This window comes from Acipenser ruthenus, chromosome 14 (genome assembly GCF_902713425.1).
Source record: "Acipenser ruthenus chromosome 14, fAciRut3.2 maternal haplotype, whole genome shotgun sequence".
Taxonomy (NCBI): domain Eukaryota; kingdom Metazoa; phylum Chordata; class Actinopteri; order Acipenseriformes; family Acipenseridae; genus Acipenser; species Acipenser ruthenus.
Genome location: NC_081202.1, coordinates 3,570,746 through 3,586,623, shown reverse-complemented (window position 1 = coordinate 3,586,623; position 15,878 = coordinate 3,570,746).

The window sequence follows — 15,878 nt, the reverse complement described above, 5'->3', positions numbered from 1 at the left end:
TTTTACTAACTACTAAATGTTTATCTATTTCTTATTTTTGTTGTTCGTATCTGAGGCAATTCATATAAGAAATCCCATAATGTACACACATGTACTGTTGCCAGCCAAGTGTGTAGATCCCTGTGTATCTAGCTACATAACTCCCCAGCAATGTTGTTGAAACTGACACCTTGGGATCCTTCAAGAAGCTGCTTGATGAGATTCTGGGATCACTAACAACCAAACAAGCAAGATGTGCCAAATGGCCTCCTCTCGTTTGTAAACGTTCTTATGTTCTTATGTTCTTATGTTCAAGCATTTCAAGCATCATTGCTGAGAAATATAGTTCTCATTTGCACATGCATCACTGGACTGAAAATTCAGTGTCTTTCGAAATGAAGCTTAATTTATGAGTCCCGATTCCACACAGGTTTTTATAATTACTGGTTTGTCAGCTGTCGAGAGTTTAGCTCGGAGACTCAGGAACTTGAACTTCTTTGGCAATCAAAGTGCTACATTCTAAAAGAAAAACAAGCCTGACTGCTCTGTACCATTTGCTGGTGCTTGTGGGTCAGCATCTCAGATTCTTGAGCTCGTCTTGACCCACAGGCAAGCTGCAGCTCTGGAAGACCAGTTCTCCAGCGTAGGGTCCCCCTGTTTTATCCACTTGGCACTGCCATCACAGTCCAGTGCATTCAAAGGCATGCGAATGCTTGCAGTGAATATTGATAGGTATGAAAGTTTTGCTTGCCTTTGTTTTGTGCACGTTTCAACTTCTCTCAGATGTATTGTTTCTTTTTGGCCGTTTTAACATTAGAATAATTGTATAACTCCTGAGCACCCAACCCTGGTATTCTTACGACAAGCTTTGTTATTTCCTGGTGTACAAAAAATGATGCCCTGTCAGAGAGGCTACATCCAGGTAGAGTTAGCCTTCGCTGAATCTCAGACAATGTTCTACCCCTCATAGCATTATAGCATTATAGATCTTTTGCAAGAGCTCATTGAGCTGAACATGCATCACAAATAAAGCCCAGACGTTTAGTTGCCCTATTTTTAGTCCCGTTAGCAAGTTAATTTAAGGTTGTTTTATTCGTAAGCGGGACGTGCTGACTAGTTTAAATCTGCCCTCAAGCACAGGCTGGGTTTCAGCATTTCCACTTCACGTATTGCTGTCGACGGAAGTGTTTTTGGGACTCTGGCAAACCCATTGACTAGTCTGAATAAAATGAGAGAATGACAGGGGCCCTAATACGGAGCCCTGAGCCACTTTGGTGTAAACTCCAAGCTCCTGTCTAAATCAATACACTGTCTACATTTGCCTCTCACTTGTCTGCACAGGGAGCTTATCTCTGGCTGGAATGATTTCATTTCATTGTGACAGTGCTGTCAACAGGATACCATTACAAAGAAACTGACCACCTGGTTTGAACAGAATAACTAAACTCACATGGCATGGCCACTTTTATCAGGAAGAAGGTGCCCGACTTCCTCCCTGCTTCCACTGCTTACACACTGTTATTGTCCCACAGCTTGCTCACTTGCATCTGTGCTTCAGTTATTGTGCATAATAATTTATGCTTTGCAGATAGCATAATACTCAGCCATAGCCCTAACCCTGACCCTGAACCTGGCCCCGGCCCTAATATAAAAGCTTGACTGTTTTTCCATTGAAAGGTATCTTTAAAACGGTAAGCTCTAAAGGATCAGCCTATTAGATTTCCACCCTTCATACTGTGTCCCGTATCTCCCTCTGCCTCTCTCACAGGCTCAGGGAAAACCAGCATCTGCACATTCCTCCTAATGGGACCGCAGAGAGATCCTTCACACTACCACGTGGGAGTGGAGTCCATACCGTACAGCGATAGAACAATGTGAACTCATTTCAACACCGAAGACATTGACAAAGACTTCCAATCAAAACGTTTGTCACTGCATTTATTACGTTTTTTGCAGCATTTCTAAAATAATTTAAAATAAACTCATAATAGCTGGCACTGAACATGCTAGTTCACAGGCAGACTTTACCTTAAGCAAGTTGAGTTATTTATAATCCATATCTGAATGTGCCAGAGGGATGCAGAGGGGACCTATACTCTGGGACACAGCCCAGTTACATTGGTTCTGCTGCTCAGACCCTCCAACATTGGAAGCAGAAAGCTGTCATAATATGAAAAAGAACATGCTTTGCTTGCATGCTTACTTTAATAATACATCTGTAATGGGCTCAAAAATGGCCTGTTATCTTTCCCTTATTTATTTGGCACTTGTATGTTTAATTCCTATATGACACTGTGGTAGGGTAGCTTTGCAGTCAAGGCTGGCTAGAGACAGACACAGAGGCAGAAGATTGCAGTTCAGTGCTTGCTGCACATTTTATCTCAGCGCAGTGACAGAGAGCACAACCTGCTGCACCCAGACTTTTAATAAACTGCCTGAGCCCCAAAGCATAGGCTGGCTTCTCTACCATACCATGTAGCTGGGTCTAATTGAGCTTCAATTAACCAGTTAGGACCTGACCCTGTCAGCAGGCCACAGGAGTTTTCTCTCTGCCATTCCCTCCTCTGTGTGTGTGTGTTTTGTTTTGATGTTATCCTGTGCAGTGTTTTATTATGTCCTGTTGTGTTTTTATTACAATGAGAAATCCCCTGTCCCTACTGGATTCATGAAGCATCTTTTAGTGATATTCATTGTGGTTTACACTTTAATGCTTAGACAGAACCTTGCCTCTAGTCTGACTACTTCTCTGTAAAATGGATGTACTGTTTTTGCTGCTGTTGTATGCCATGTATTATTGTAGTCTTCTGTAAGGACCCTAATAATTTGCTGCTGTGATCTTAAACTTTGTGCAATAATAAAATTGTATATATTTGTCTGTGTGTGTTTTTTTTTTTCTTGGTGACCCCGTCCCTGTATTTAAGATCTGCTATCTGAATATAACCATATATATTTTTTTAAGTTTTTATTTTATTTTGTTCAGTGCAGTATTGTAATGAACTGGTGTAGTTTGGCTATATATTAAAAATAATACCTATTGTGTCTTAATTTAAACCCATTTTGTGCATCCCCTATCTACAGGGGGGTAACATGGGAAAAGTGGTGATTAGTTATAAGAAGAACAGCCAACTCCCAGAAGCCATCCCTCCCAGTAACCAATCGCTGCTTTTCCTACGATGGAGGTGAGCCCTTCATATTAGGTAAGGTATACTGTTATTATATTGTTAGCTGTTAAGATGCACCAGTAGGTAACTGAACTGGAAAAGATAATCATGAAATGGGATAAAATAGAAAGGAAGGCTAATACAACTAAATAAAAGATAGAATGTAAAAAAGCTCAATTCATTCCATAAAAATATATGTGCATATAATTGGAGTAAGAGACACACTTGATTAAATGAAGATGTGGACTGGGAGATTGGAATAGCAGGGTATTGAATTCACTCGACAGGAAGGAGAGGGGAGAGGGGAGAGGGGACGGTGGAGAGGGGAGAGGGGGGAGAGGGGGAGAGAAGGGAGGGGGGGAGAGAAGGCAGAGGGGAGAGGAGAGGGAGGAGAGAGGGGAGGTGGGACGGAGGAGGGGCATTGTGCTGATAGAAGGGAATGACATATGGTTTACGGCTGACAAAGCAGAAGCAGTTTGGATCCCAGTCAATGGAAAGGAAATGTTCAGGCAATACAGCAGCAGCACCGTAATGCATTAACAGAAGCAACCATAGAAAACGTCAAGCCATATGTGGAAACTCTTCTAGTTGGGAAGAAGTGAGATGCACCAGGAACTTGACTATTGCCATTAAACCTACAATCCAAAAGCTAGTAAAATAATAAATAGTTTAAAATTACATTTCATAGTGTTATGGTGTTTGCAATCATTCTGGGTTCTGTTACCTTTCCACTGAGCCAGCCCCTACTCTACATGCAGATAGTCAGGGAGCAGGTGGGGCTGGCTCAGTGCTTCTGTTACCTTTCCACTGAGCCAGCCACTACTCTACATGCAGATAGTCAGGGAGCAGGTGAGGCTGGCTCAGTGCTTGTTACCTTTCCACTGAGCCAGCCACTACTCTACATGCAGATAGTCAGGGAGCAGGTAGGGCTGGCTGAGTGCTTCTGTTACCTTTCCACTGAGCCAGCCACTACTCTACATGCAGATAGTCAGGGAGCAGGTGGGGCTGGCTCAGTGCTTGTTACCTTTCCACTGAGCCAGCCACTACTCTACATGCAGATAGTCAGGGAGCAGGTGAGGCTGGCTCAGTGCTTGTTACCTTTCCACTGAGCCAGCCCCTACTCTACATGCAGATAGTCAGGGAGCAGGTGGGGCTGCCTGAGTGCCTGTTACCTTTCCACTGAGCCAGCCCCTACTCTACTTGCAGATAGTCAGGGAGCAGGTGGGGCTGGCTGAGTGCTTGTTACCTTTCCACTGAGCCAGCCCCTACTCTACTTGCAGATAGTCAGGGAGCAGGTGGGGCTGGCTGAGTGCTTGTTACCTTTCCACTGTTACCAATCCACTAGATTCTAGTGCCAGCAATGTTAAATTAGACATGTTTAATTTTTTTTTGTATTCCTTAGCAACCATAGATGCTGATAGTTTCTCATTGGGTCTGGACCACTCACATGACCCCCCCACACTCCATGTGTCATGTGGGAACGTGATAGCTACGCAGCACACTTACAGTTACTAATTCAATCTTTGTTCAGGTAACAATACATTGTAAAAGAATGTTACGTGTTTGCAAACCTCTTAATTTTACTGCGAAAGTTAAGCTTAGCTAGTTTATTAAATGCTTAAAAATTAAATCGAGTGGCTACAGACCACGTCGGATACCAGCTAATATGCAATCTGGGAAGTCCAGTACCTTGTACAGACTTAACAGCATTAATACATCAAACAATTATGGTTATAAGATATTTTGCCCTCAACTTTTATAGAACTTTTCCTCCACTATGTGCGTCAGAAGACTTAATTAAATCTAAACATTTGGTCTGTTTTGGCAGCTCTTAATCTTTAAGGGAATAATATATTAAAAGTCCCAGTAACGCCTTTAAAATTCATTGGATATCAATCATGTTTTCTACCTTTCTAATCTTTAAAATATGTGGGGTAATCTTTAAACTGATAATATATTTTCCAGTACCATAAAGTCCTTGTTACTTATTAAGATACAATTACATAAAGAGAGGTGTTTTTTTTTAATATATAACACCAGCTCTGTTTAATGATTCCAGCCTTGGTCTAAAATATATTTCCTTCTTAATAGTAAGAATCCACTTCCCAGTGTGTTCTCAATAAACTTGTTTAATTTCATCTACAAGTGTGTGTTCAACAAACTTGACTTCTCTCTACCTAAAAATCCCCTGCTTCAACAGACCTTGGACAGTTTACAGATAAAGACTCCGAGGAGCCCTTCTCTCCAGCAGGAGTAACTTTTTAAAAATCCCCTGCTTCAACAGACCTTGGACAGTTTACAGATAAAGACTCAGAGGAGCCCTTCTCTCCAGCAGGAGTAACTTTTTAATTAATAAGAAACTCTACTGTAAGCACTTTCCCAAATTCATTGCATTAGATCATACCTGTGCTAGATTCAAGAGACTGCTCGGACCGTTATCTCTACAGATTCAATTAATGAGAGCAACTAAGCTCTCATTAATTAATTTTAAGGATAACATAATTATGTAATGAGCGTAAGATCATCTTCTTGTTTTCTTGTAATATGCAGTACTTCTCGTTAGTGAAATATAACAGTTTACACAGAGCAACAACCTTAGATATGGGGTGCATTTTGTTAAAAATATTTACTGTAACACAAAACAGTTCAGCACCAATTTTCAAAATGACTTGCAGCCCTGTACCGATGTCTATGGCAGACAACTAGAAGAGCAGCTCTTAAGACTGATTTCTCAAAAATGTGAGAAAAAAAACACTCTGACTTTTTGTAGTGTAAACGCAGCCACGCCAGGTCCAGCCTTGGTCCGGCCGTCTCAATAGAGGCTAGCTCCAGAGTGGGGGCTCTGCGATAGCTTTGGTCTGTTTTTTGCTCTCATGTGAATGCAGCGGTCCCTGAGACAGCTCACGTTTGCCATGTATACTCGTGGGCAAAGCCGTTCACTGTCAGCATCAAACAGGCACAGACAACAGCAACAGAAAGTCTGGATTGTTACTTGGACAACAGAACCAACAAATATATTTGACAGAACGCTGAAGGAGACAGAGGCAGAGGATTCCAAAATACACACAGACTTTTATATTTGTGCTATAATATAAACAGACATTGAGACGTGTATAATTTAAGTGAGATAAATGTGAAAGTCTAGTTGCCACAAATCTTTATTGTCAGAAATATTATTTTTCACACATATCTACAAACATAACCTGTGATGGTGTTTATTGTTTTGCTGCAGTGCTCTGAGGGCTGTCAGTGAGCAGGTGGATTCTCTCAGCATGCGGTTCCTGTTAGAAGATGCATAGCGCTCTCTAGTGGTCAGCTGCACCATGCTCACCCGACTGCCCAAGAAATCCCATTTATAAAACCTGCTGGCTGCGGCGTGTGATGCTGCAGCATGGCAAGGGTGACTAAGCAATCCGAAAAATGTTTTTAATGGGAGGCATTTCTAGGATTGCTGTCACTGTAAGCGCCAAGTGGAGGGTCCAGCTTTCTACAATTAGATTGTTTTTTTTTTTCCGCACAGTAAGCAAGAAGTCTTTTAATACACCCGGCTAACTGCCCTGGGACCCGCTGGTATTTATGAGCACTTGACAGATTTAAAAGTCTCAAATAAAATGTTACGGCCTGTAAGAGTATATAAACTGACTCTACTCATGTAACTTGTTTTTATCTGTGATGACAGAGACAGTTCCGACCCACTCCACCAGCACAGGCTAATAACTGGAGCAAATCTAAGACATTGCACTCTGACTCACAACCCCAGAACTACAAACTCTGAACTAAAAATACTGTCTTGCGAGTTAAAAAACTGCAAATTACCCAACGTAATTTTGTCCATCTAGCTTATTATAAACCACTTCTAGGTACTCAACCAATCATGGATTTGTTAAAAATCTGGCATATCTATTCCTATGTACAGATACATAGACATAAACAGACTGCCCAAGGTTGTACTTTGTGTATTACAGCTTACAGAGCATGTTCAGCACTTGATGAATTCATATATGCATTATATTACTCCTCCATTCAACAATACTGGGACTGCAGATCCCTCCAATATTGAAGGATAAGTCATTTAAGCACTTTGTAGTTGTGGAGACTGAAGGCACCATTTCTTGCAGTTAAGTCTACAGGCATACTCGCAACAAAGTGAGTTTACCGAAATAGCAAAAAAAAAAAATACTTTCATGATTCATGATTTCTAATCTAACAGGCTGACAGCCAACCTTAACTAAGCCTATAGGATGAGCCAAAAAATGTTTCAGGACTGAGGGTACTTAATGTATAACCTTGTGAGTTTAACCGCTTGAATGCTATTACTTTATTTTGAATAGTTATATTAAATGTTAAGAACAAGCTCACTAACATGTAAACATATGTGTTTTAAGAGATTTTATTTTAAAAGGGACCATGCTTTCATTGTGTGCACATTGTGTGGTGGTGAATGCTCTGTTAGTTTGGTCCAAGGCCCAGGGCTCAGTGTGCTTTGCCTCCTCACAGAATGTCTGCAATGCTATGTGGATGTTCTGGGAGGCCAGTCCCTCAGTAATAACCAGTGAACCTCAAAGAGCCTTAAACACTGTGTACACTTGACTGCAGCTCTCTGTGTGAACATTTACTAAACACTCACACACACACACAGCAGGGCAGCGCTCTCTCTCTCACTCACACACACACACAGCAGGGCAGTGCTCTCTCACACACACACACACACACACACAGCAGGGCAGCGCTCTCTCTCACACACACACACACACACAGCAGGGCAGTGCTCTCACACACACACACAGCAGGGCAGCGCTCTCACACACACACACAAAGCAGGACAGTGCTCTCACACACACACACACAGCAGGACAGTGCTCTCTCTCTCTCTCTCTCACACACACACACAGCAGGGCAGCGCTCTCTCACACACACACAGCAGGGCAGTGCTCTCACACACACACACAGCAGGACAGTGCTCTCTCTCTCTCTCTCTCTCACACACACACACAGCAGGGCAGTGCTCTCTCACACACACACACACAGCAGGGCAGCGCTCTCTCACACACACACACAGCAGGGCAGCGCTCACACACACACACACACAGCAGGGCAGTGCTCTCACACACACACACACACACAGCAGGGCAGTGCTCTCACTCACACACACACACACACAGCAGGGCAGTGCTCTCACACACACACACACACAGCAGGGCAGCGCTCTCACACACACACACACAGCAGGGCAGCGCTCTCACTCACACACACAGCAGGGCAGCGCTCACACACACACACAGCAGGGCAGTGCTCTCACACACACAGCAGGACAGTGCTCTCTCTCTCTCTCTCACACACACACACAGAGCAGGGCAGTGCTCTCGCACACACACACACAGCAGGGCAGAGCTCTCACACACACACACACACACAGCAGGGCAGTGCTCTCACTCTCACACACACACACACACACACGCACACAGCAGGGCAGCGCTCGCTCACACACACACACACAGCAGGGCAGTGCTCACTGATCGGCCAGCCTATCCTTGATATTGAATTGGCTGACATTGCCACATTCCTACATGGTGTTCATTTCAATCACAGCATCGAGAAGGAAATCGCAGTAGTGCAGCGAGTCAACATGCAGTGTAGCTTTCAGTTTCAGGAGCTTATGAAATGGAACAAGCCTAACTTGGAAACAAAAACACACAGAAGCGCTTGTGATTTGTATTATGGATTTGTATTGCTTTCTAGCACTTTGCAACACGCCTGTCTGTGTGTCTGTGTGCCTGTGTGTGTTTGTGCTGGGGTGCTGAATGTGCAAGCCATTATAAAAGGATCTCTCCTGTACTGACCTTTCATCAGCGACTGGGAGGAGGCAGTGTGGTCTAACTCTCAGGACCAAGGGCTCTCGAGTCAGCTTTGTGAATCCAAACTCATTTAAAAGTAAATTAACCAATAGTTCAACACTTTATACATAAATTACCTAAAATGTGTAGCTCTACAAAAAATACAATTATATAATGTAGAATATTGATAAATAAAGAAATATACATGGATAAATGACTCAATACCACAATGTCTGTATTTACTGTCCCCAATCAGAAAATGGTGTATAGTCAAACAGTTTTAAACTGAAGACAATTAAAGGGGAAAAAAAGAAAAACATCTACAGACCCTAATCTAGAGCGGAGCACAAATGTGATGAACCAGCTCTTCCGAGTCGTTGAGGGTCTGTGCCTGTTACCCCATATCTCTTCACTGGAAGCCACTGCACTGCAGAGCAGGTGAGGACTTGTGAAATGGAAGTTACTCTGTATGTCAGTGCATGTGAGGGCCGGGGCTGCTGAGTTTGGGATGATGTGCGCATTCCACAGCTTCACGGTGCAGGACACTGGAACAGGCGTGTGCCCTCCTTGTCTCTGACAGAAGTGTGAACAAGATTCTGGAACTCAAAGCGACTCCCTGTCGGGCCCAGCGTCTGTCAGGTGACTGACTCCACTTGCACCAAAAAAAAGAGTTTATTTATACTGGGATTAAAATATAAAATGAAATATCAAAGAGCATATTTTGATCAGTAAAGAGAAAACAGAATTGAAGCTGGATGTTTCAGCAGGTAAAACTTAACAAATGCTGGTTTTGGAATAACCACTGTGGAGAACAAACATAACAGAAAAACGTACACCGGATCGTGGCTGCACAGTTATCAGAAAGGATGTGTTATAGTGTGCAGGTTTACTAAACATTAGACTATGTTTTCATCACCAGAATTTTGACAGCAAAAACAGTAAAACCAAACCCAATAATTCTTCTGCTTAACAAAGAACAACATTGATTGACAAGTTAATATGTGAACTCAGACGGGTTTGTGGATGAATGAATAAACAGCACATTGTGCTGGCGTTCCCTGTCGTTATTTATTAATTCTATCAGACTGTACACTCATCCTTCAGGCTCCTACCCGGGAGTATCACACAGGGATTCAAAAAATACAAAACTACATTCCACCAGCGACTCCAATGAACCACACACTGCTTTCATTAAGCCTAACAAAACAGCTTTGTAATACAACACTAAAGAAATGTCTAAAGCTCACGTTTACAGTCTCAAATACACAAAGAGAATACCAGACCTGTAGCTGCTTATCCTCAGAAAACCCCCAGCAGTGACAAACGTTTTTGTATAGTATTCAATATACTGTATAATGGGAGCTAGATGGGGAGTAATATTTATACAGATAAGCAATCTTCTCAGAGGAGTCTTTATTCAGCTGCTGGGTTACCTGTACATGCAGGGGCTTGAACATTAGAACATTGGTTTAGTTTCATAAACAAATATGGAGCAATACTTTTTTTTTTTTTTAAATAGAACTTCTTGAATAATAAATATTTTGTATCTAGTTGATATAATAGATATAATTGCTAGAGGTGTCTAGCATTTTTGTCTTTTAACAATATAGTCCATCATTAAATTATCATTTAATTGTATTATGCATTATGCTAAGTTGTTTCTTGCTACTATTATAGAATAAGAATATTCTTATTTGAAAATGTTATTTTAATTTATATATATATATATATATATATATATATATATATATATATATATATATATATAATCTGCAGCAAACAACTAATTTTCTTACCACAACGTCGACGACCAGTGAGAAACCCTGAGAAGCCAGTCGGGCTGAAGAAAGAGAAACATTTATAATTTATTGACCTGAAATTTAGAGAAAGTGAAAAGAGTAAAATAAAAACATAAAAAATCAGCTTCGAAATCAGCTGGTTTAGTGCCAGTAAAATCCTACAGGTGGTAACATCTGCCAATTTTAAAACTGAATCGTTAATAAAATTGGTATCAACGTGAACTACATAAAACACGGTATGCACGCTATAAGCTTCCTCTCCTTGAACCTGCTGTGGCGCATACAACACTGTGACTAGTGAGTAGCCTAAATATGCCATTGCAATTCTTAATGTTTTTTCGTAAAAGAAAACCTGACAACATCGTTGACAAGAACGATGCATGTACGAGACAGAGAGATTCAAATAAGCTCGTATTTATCAACGACATTGTATTTATGGAGTTACTTACTTTGCTCAGAAACCTGTTCATGAACAAGTCCTATAGCTTTGACTTGCCGTTAATGGCTGTGTTGTTGCTCCGTTCTCAGCGCGCTTTCTTTTTACCCCTATACATAGAAATTAAAAGCACAGGAAAAATATAGACGCGCTTCACCCATCCTTTAGCTTCAGTAGTGTCACGCTAAAACCAAGTTTGAAGTTAATAGACCCGCCAGTGAATGGATTTCTGCGCTGCTGGTTAGAGCAGAGTGCAGGTCACTTACCCCCCGCAGAGACGGGTCATCAGCCATCCACCCCCGCTGCGGATTCAAAGGTAAACCTCAAAATAATGATTGTCCCGAGTCCCCCTTATTTGTGAAACTATTTTTTAACTTTTGTTTAATTGTTGTTGACACCCCTCCCCCGGGACCTGAAATATTAAAGCAGGAAACGTTATCAAAACAATAAATGGACTTCTTGCTTGTATCATTATACCATTACCATCGGTTGTTATAATAATAATAATAATTATTATTATTATTATTATTATTGCTCCTGCTATTGTACCTGCTTCAAAACAGAACAGCTATAACATTCTGCTGGATTGCCTTAACGTGTGTGCTGCAATGCAGGAACAATTAAAGCAGCTCAGCAGAAAACCTGAGTTCTATGCTTGTGGCGTTATTATAAAAGCGCTATAATTTTCCCTGTGTTCAATGTGGTGATGCACTGCTGAGAGAGCCAGGGGATGAGCTGGGAACGGGATACCACACAATCTGATGCCCGAGGTGTGTTCTCTGTGTGCCAGCCTATTTTGCCAAGTGATAATTAAGCGCCATTTACTCATTTTGCCCACTAGAGGGCGAAATTAAACTAATGTTTTTTAAGTTGTTTTCAAAACCTTTTCACTAGTTTTCAGAAGTATAAATCTGCTTTCTTTTCCTATTTCAACTTAAAATGTAGTGTTCAATATTGCCCTTAAAGGCCCTGTTGTTAACATCTCGTTTCTTATGTTTAATATCCCTTTATCTGTGTTCTCTACGATTCTCTGCTGTTGTACTGTATGTGCTGAAATCATTAATGTGGTGCTTACTAACTCTCCCAGCTCATGTTTCTTGTGAAGAGGGGGTACAAACAAAACGCAGCAAACACAAAAAGGGGTAGTAAGTGAAACAAAGGAAGAAAATTACATTTGAAGCTGCTTTAAAAGGATTGTGGCAAAACCAGTGGAGTGCACTGCAGGGTTAGGATGGCTGTCTCTCACAGTTGATAAAAAAAAAAATAGCCTGATGTTAAACCACAAAACCACAGCAGCTATAAATGATTCTGCGCCTTAAAAGTCTTCAAGGACTTGTTTTATCAGCAGCTAATATCACCAACATGCCTGCTTATGTGCTTTTAAAATCCATCCAACCTACTTGTACGGCAGGTCACCTACCTTCATGGCGAGTGCCTTGTCAAGGAATGGTGCACAGCACAGGTCAGACACCATATAGGTCACCCTAAAGAAAAGCACAGCTTTCCTCTGCGGTAGCAGATGCTATTTGGCCTGAAGCGAGAAAAACGTTTACAATCCTGGCAAGATTTGAACTGGTTCAAGAACAGTCCAGGTTTTATTTTGAATCTTTAAGGTGTACTTTAAGTCTACAGTTTTGGAACTATTTCATCGCTTTCCAATTTAATATCCGATTATGTTCTCTACTAGTTTTTTGGTACAGTATAGAAGTCAGCAGAGTTGAAAGGTCACAATATCATGTGATTGCTCAAGAACCATGACAAAATTATGCGTGCCTGCAAGCAAGATGACAGCCAGTTAGACAGCAATAGAGAAAAAAAAATAGAATATCAGAATGATTGTAAAAAACAAACCATTAAAAGGCATTTGTGGTTATTGGTCCTTTGTTTACGGACTTGCTGTTTCTAAAGCATAAAACACTCCCTACTGAATTACTGCTAAATTAGCCCACATTAAACAAGTTCCAAGCTGCAAGCATGCACATCCTATTAACATTTTGTGAGAAAGAACTTTGTTTTTATTAATAATTAATTCACTTAAAAATAATTTGTATAAATTTGTCTGACAAAACAAACCCCACCACCTGGAATGCTTGTTTCCTGCAGTTTGGCTTCTTGGCATCTCTGACACTTGCTGGCCATCTGCATCTCCATCTGGTCTCTGCAAGTACACATCTGGATGGAATCACATTTATTGCACATTGTTCTGTCTGTACCTTGGGCACAGAAAGCATCGTAACTGGATGTATACAAAGTGGGGTGCTAGCATCCCAAAATCTCACTGCTCTAGGAGTAAAGGTGGAATGTTACTTGACACAATCATGGAACAGCATCCCAGATGCTGCTGGATTTTGTCCCCAAAATACTGATGAAGTCAGAATATCCCTACATCATGCACAATAAAACTAGTTTACAAAGGGAACTGTGAGGTACCCCCGTCATATTGTACACGTGTCGCCACATGGAATGGGGAAAATGGGGTTTTGTTTTGTACATAATTGAGGTTTGATACAATATTTCACGAGTGCCTCGAGTACTTCGGCCTTCCAGTTATATGAAAATATAGCAGAATAGTAAACTTACACTAACCTTATAGCAATTTGTTTACCCGTAACAATACATTACCTTTACTACTGTAGTCTACTTGGCTTGGAAAAGTGGCAAACATCACATTTATATAACATTGTTTAGACCAAAAACACCTTGTGTACTACTTGATGCCATTTTAAAGAGTTAAGCAGCAATAATAATAATAATAATAATAATAATAATAATAATAATACTCAGGTTATAACAATAACAAAGTGTGTTTATAGACAGGCCTTTTCCTCATTTACAGAAAGTTGTATATCCATCATTAGGAATACCTAAATTCAAAATATGCACTTAGTTGTACTGTAGTTAAAGAGAAACCAATACTTTAAACAGGGACATCACTTCACAAAAGGCTTGGGGGGGGGGGGCGGGGGACCACCTCTCCTTAATAATAAAACCTGCAAAAAAAAACAACAGCCTCTGGAATTGCATGAATAAACCTAGGAAGGCAGCAGATATCATCTAGTGTTGGAAAACATGGAACAAGTATTGAATAGCAGTTTGCTACGCATGAGGAATGACGGCTGTATTCATGTTATTTTTCTGAAAAGTGATTTAACATTGGATAGAAAAAGCTGTTAGTTCCAAAAATGCAAGCACTGCTGTGATAGATGAAGGCTGCAATATGGTAGAGAAGTTAAGATTCATTTGTGTCAAAGCAAATGGCTGGCCAGCAGCACACGGCTGTATAAACAAGTCCTTTGATCTCCAGCCCTGACATGAAAGAAGCTTGCTCTTCGGGAGTCCACTGGGCTATAAAACTAGTTAACAGGTTTTTGCTTAGAAAATACAGCTGGTTTATGACGGGGTCATAAAGCTAATTTTCAAGGGGACCAAAGAACCAGGCTCTAAGACTTCAGAGAGATCCAAAGAGATAGTGCCACTGAGATCAAAGTGTCTAAGAGATAGGAACAAGGAAGATGACAAAAACCAGATGTATGGACCTTTGTGACACCAGGGTCTGAAGAAAGCACTGAGTTCAGAGATCTTCACACTAGATCACACACACACACACACACACACACACACACACACACATATAATGATAATGAGTTGTACCTTTTCTATTGGTTAAGTGTCAGAGAAAGAGGAGGGGAGAGACACCTATGCAGAAGGGTATTTAATGTCATGCAACAATTGTAAGAACGAGTATTCTGTGTCCTGTACCTGGGACCAGACTCCCTGCATATTTCAATAAACCTAACAACTGACTGAAGAAAAGGACTCTGTGCAGTTTCTTGAATCTACTTACTCACCATCCTTTTTTAAGTTACATCATCTAGGCTTCATGTTTGCAAGGATATCAACCAGGACTTCAAAATCATTTTTTACCAATGATTTCAGTTGCCATTCCAACCAGATCACTCGGATGAGGATTGGTCATGGAAGTTCGTAAATAGGTTTTAACCAAACTTAAAACAGAAAACAGACGCTCATTGCTTGTAATGGTTACTGGAAGAGTGAGGACTACCTTGATGATTTTTAGTAATATATAAGTGTAAGTAACAGCAAGTATCATTTTATAGTTGTACCAGCTCAAAAAGAGAATACAAACTACCAGTGGCGCGAGTTTAGCTTTTCGTTGCCCTCTTCGACTCAGTAACTTCTTAATTAGTTAAAATGGCACTGGCTATTATCAGGGCTGGCAGTAGGTTTTTGTGGGCTGCAGGCAATGACCTCCAATGCCCACCCCACCCCTAAATCACAAATATATTTCTATCAAAAAGGTTTTCATAATCAGTAGTCCCTCGCTAAACCAGACATGTCTGGAGACGTGAGTTGTATGATTTAAAAAAATAAATAAAATTGTAATAAATTTGTAGAGTAGGCCTATACACAAATCAAATGAATAACTGTCACACTTTCTTTTTACTTCCGCCTACTGGTAACACACAGTAAATCATGCTGCTGTACTTTACACAGTACTGTACAATGTGAAAATAGTAAAAAAAATGTATATATATATATATATATATATATGTTTAATTAAAACTACCAGTACATGACTTTAGCACATTTTCTTTTTTACTGTAGATTCCATAGTGTACACTTTACAGAAACATATATTTTTTAATTT